This window comes from Triticum aestivum, chromosome 3D (genome assembly GCF_018294505.1).
Source record: "Triticum aestivum cultivar Chinese Spring chromosome 3D, IWGSC CS RefSeq v2.1, whole genome shotgun sequence".
Taxonomy (NCBI): domain Eukaryota; kingdom Viridiplantae; phylum Streptophyta; class Magnoliopsida; order Poales; family Poaceae; genus Triticum; species Triticum aestivum.
Genome location: NC_057802.1, coordinates 122,259,208 through 122,264,012, shown reverse-complemented (window position 1 = coordinate 122,264,012; position 4,805 = coordinate 122,259,208). Strand labels below are relative to the sequence as shown.

General features: G+C 49.3%; 1 pseudogene; it reads left to right on the top strand.

The window, feature by feature from the left end:
- Positions 1-1,942: 1,942 nt before the first annotated feature.
- The window catches only part of LOC123077797 (uncharacterized), a 7,647-nt pseudogene continuing 4,784 nt past the window's right edge, over positions 1,943-4,805 (top strand).

Below are 4,805 nucleotides of genomic sequence, written 5' to 3'. Positions count from 1 at the left end.
TGCGTTCTGGATCGGCCAGTGCGTTGCCGGGTGGCTGTAGGCGGGGGGCGCAGCCGGCGGGGTGGTGTGCAGGGCGACCAAGTACAGGGAGATGCCCTGGACGGCCGTCACGAGGTCCCGCAGGGTGCTGGTCATCTCCTCCGGCATGAAGATGGAGGTTGTCGGCGGCGCGGAGGTGATCGGGGCCGGCGGCGTTGGGGACCCGGCAGTGGTCATCGGGGCGGTGGTGATGATGGGCAGCGGCGGCGTGAGTGTTGATGACGACATGATCGAACCCGAGTCTCTGGATACCAAATTGGTAGAACCAGGGATCCTACCGGACCTACTCCGTAGGTTGTAGGGGAAGGATGGAGGAGGGCGCGCCGGCGGCTGGGCGCCGTCGCGTAGGAGGAGGATGGCGGCGGCGGCTAGAGTTAGAGGCGGCTAGGGTTCCGGCTCCTTTGAGAGCCGGGCAATAGGGATAATAATATTCTTATTGCTTAATTCCAAAAAAAGTCTTACAGCCTATATTTATAACCTAGATAACTTGCATAAGAATTAACCTAAAATAACTTGTGGACTAAGATTGTCCGATGGGCCTAGCTAAACCGGCCATAACAGCGATCATTAGTTTATTTTCTTCTTTAGTGCAATAGCATTGGTGGGTCCAATTGTTCTGAAAACAAAACACGGAAGAACCCAGCAGCAGTAGTGGCGTAGCACTGCCATCAACTCATCGCAAATGTGGCTTTGAGGGTAGCAGAAAACTAGGAAAGTAGCACAGCAACAAATGGAACAAAACAGGAAAACAGCTACTAAGACCAAAGAAATATCCCCAAAATAGCCACATATCTCGAGAGCTGTGGGGGTCCTACAAGACCAGCAATAAAGCATGCAGGTGCTAAAGCGTCAGTGCAACTCCAACGCCGGTCATCATCTTCTTTTTTCGCGAATACGCAACGGCTTGTCTATCATTTGAAAAACGCCGATCATCATCAAACTGACGGCACCATATATCTGCCGACGCGTCCGACGTGTCCGTAAACGGTAGGCAAGGCACCGATCATCTAACCAGAGGCACCAAATGTTTGCTCCTGTGTTGTCGCCAGAACTCGCTGCAGTCGTCGCTCCCATATCGACGCCGGCCTGACCTTGTCGATGATAGTCGAAAGTCTTCGTGCACGTGCCCCTAAGGACCAGCGCCCCGGAGCTATAGTCGTCGCCGTTGAATCCTTAAATCGATCTGAAGAACCTGATATGAAATATCGCCATTGCGTATACACGACAAGAAACCCTAACCTCGCCGCCCCGAGGAGCTGACAGGAATCTACGTCGGAGCTCCGTCTAATCCGTCCCAATGGACGAACTTGAGGAGGATCGGAGCCCGGAAGATTGACTCGAAGAAGAAGCACCGCTATTCGTCCAACCGCCGCCTCTGCGAGGACTAAAACCCTACCTATCTACTAGCCGGATCTGAGGCACCAGAAATCCCCTCCCCCGTCACCGTCCGCTAGAACGGCAGACGATGGGGAGGCGAATCCACAGGTTTGCCGGTGAAGATCGAGAGAAGGAAAGCTTTCGCTAGTCGCATTGCAAGAGAGGGGAAAGGAAAAAAGTGGAACACAAATACCTACTCGGTCCCTTAACACCATACCTAATCCAGCTGCACCGTCACCACGACATAATTTCATCGGTTGAAACAAAATTTTAGAAATGACCAAGATTAATTTATTTGACACAATGTGAACATTTTATGATAATCCTCTTACCATTTTCTTACAGAGCGAATCACGTAATGACAGAAATTTTGCAACGAGCCAACGAGCGGGGAGTTCCCGAGATTCCGCGCAAATCCTCTCCTCATTTCTCCGAGATCCCTCCCACACAGAAACGAAGCACACGCAGCCGACTATCCTCCACAGCCAATCCGTCGCTAGGGTTCTGCCGCCACGACCCGCCGGCGCCGCGGTCGCCAGAGATGGACGCCGCGGAGATTGCGGTGAAGGTCCGCGCCCTCGAGGCCGCGCTCGCCGCCAAGGCCTCCCGCATCTCTGACCTGGAGGCTAGGGTCTCCCTCCTCGAAGCCGAGAACACGCGCTTCAGGAAGGCCGTACCCAATGTACAGTCAATGGATCATTCAGGCGACCAGGGTCCAACCTTCCGCCGATTGGACGAGGGTTTCGGCGGAAACAAGCAAAACTCAGTGGGATGCCATCTGGTGAATGGTTCTGCCGAGGTCAGTGACGGCGGGCCGGAGGGGATGGCTGTTGGCGTCGCCATTAGGAGTAGCGCGGAGGAGAGCCTTCTTGCCGGCACAGTGCCGCCGGTGACTGGCGAGAGCGGCGGCGAAGATGAGATTGAGGATGCTGATGTGGGTCTTGAAGACGATGATGTTTCGATTATGCCTAGAGGCAACAAGCGTAAAGCGGTGATTACCAGCGATAGCGATGACGAGGACTGGAATGGCAAGGATGGTAAAGCGCAGGAGAAGTTGGGTGTTACACCCAGTGGAAAGCGTTCGTTACGTGGACTCAGTGATGATGAAGATGATGCTGAGGATGTTCCAGAGCATGTGCCATGTGTAGCTGAGGCAGGGATTGAAGATGAGGATGATAGAATTGTCATTCGTGAAGTGGTTCAGAAGATGAGGGACAAGAGGGGGAGAGGAGATGATGATCAATTAGGTGAAGAGTATGGGGAGAGTGAGGATGATTCAGCAGAAGCCAGCAGTATGGAAGGATTTATAGATGATGCGGATTGTTCAGAAAATTATAATGAAGAGCCTGTTGAGCCAGAAGAGTCTGACGGTCAGGTGAACTATAAAGATGTTATGGATGAGATACGTCGCAAAAGGAATGCTAATGGTAAGGGCTGGGACTACGAGGCAGAGATGCTCTCAGCATTTGCTGAACAGGATGAACTTTGCTTGAAAGCTGTATGCGCTCTCTACCGAAAGCAAACTGAGGAAGAACAGTCAGTAAAAGCCAGCATGGTGCATAACAGACAAGGATTTAGCCAGATGGATGCTGTTAGGTATGCCTTGGTGCAGTTAACTTGCGTGTATGCAGTGCTAGTACAAACTGTAACTGATAGCTCTATAATTAGTTTACACAATTTTGCATGCTGCATTTGTGATTAAGCTTTACCTCAACATTATTCATGCCGCTAGTTGCCTGCAAAATGTAGACTTCAGAAGGAGACTTATTAACTTGCATCGAGACCTTATCTACTCCAAAAGGTCAGTTTTAGGTAAGAAGAGATTCTCAGTGGATTAACAGACATCCCTCATGACGGTTGATGTGTTGACCATGCCTTACACTGATTTCGATGTTCAGTTCTATTTGGAAAGTACCTCGGTTTTCCATGTGCATTGTAGGGCCTTGTCAGACTACATTGGTGTCAAAATTGAGCTACCTTGATTACTGTTAAGGATCCTCGTAATCACGTATACAGGATGTCCTAACTAGCACTCATTGGTGGTGTATTTATTCTGGTTCTCAAGTTTAATTTTTGGTCTATTTGCTGTAATGGTTTAACAAATACTACAGCACCTAACATGATTTTCTTTGTGATGATTGAATAATAATACACATCAAGCATATGTAGTATTTACTTATGTCTTCATTTTTCAATGTATTGCTCCAAACATAAGAGAAGATCAAGTGCTAGAATTCAATAAGAGTTTCTGTTTGTCTCATGATGCAAATTGTTTTCTTTGTTTTGGGGATCTCACATAGCAGAGTTTCTTCTGGATGGTGATGCTCTTGGACCGCCTAAGAAAACTGTCGATGATTTGCAAAAATACAATCCAGATGCTCTTGAGTTCTGTCGGAAGATCGCTGCTCATTACTCAAAACAGCTTTTTGCGATATATCAGAACAAGGAGGACCCCTACTTCCCCTGACTGGTAATGCTAACTCCAGATGCTGACCTTTGTGTGGCCCTTGTAATATTTTGCATACTCAAGCCTGTCCTAGTCATTTTTTGTGTATATACGTTCAGTTGTCGTTTCTTCTAATGCAGTTAGGGCATGCTAAAGTTAGTTTTGGGGGATGGTAACCATCCTATGTAAATCACTAGGATGCATGTTTTTAAGAAGGGTCTGTCTGTGTTGCATCTAGATGTGAGATACTATCTCACATCTAGGTGTGACGTCACTTACGAAAACAAAGACAAAACACTCCTGATCCCGATCCCCGCGCGTGACTTGTTTGTTTTGTTCTCGGCCTGCATTGTTTTGTTCGTCCCACCCAACCCACCCAGTCCAGCTACCTGTCTGCTGGGCCTTGTTTATGGCCTTTGTTTGTTCTGGGCCTTGTTTGTTGCTCTTTTTTTCTGCCAACACAGCCAGCCCAACTACCCCACCTCCTGCGCCTTGTTTGTGGCCTTTGTTTGTTCTGGGCCTTGTTTGTTGCTCTTTTTTTCTGCCAACACAGTCAGCCCAACTACCCCACCTCCTACTTTTTTGCCTGTTTGTTTGTTCTGGGCCTTGTTTGTTGCTCTAGAAAAAGGTTGCTAGGTTGGAGAAGAAGCTAAACCCAGACAGGGTTTATGCAGCTTCGTGCCTGCTTTACAGCTGGCCAACCCACCCCACCCTCCTCTTCCCTTCGTCCTCCACCCCGCAGATCACTAGCTAATCCATCCCATCTATTCCCCCACCCCTCCTCCCCTTCCCCCACAGCCGCCATGGATGAGCAAGACTGAAGAAAGTAGGAGAAAAAGCAGAGGAAAAAGGCAAAAATTCCAGAAGTAATCATGACGGGCATGGAAGGCTCTTACCAGGGTGAGTTCGTAGTCCCCCCCCTCCCCCCCTCCTTGTTCAACCT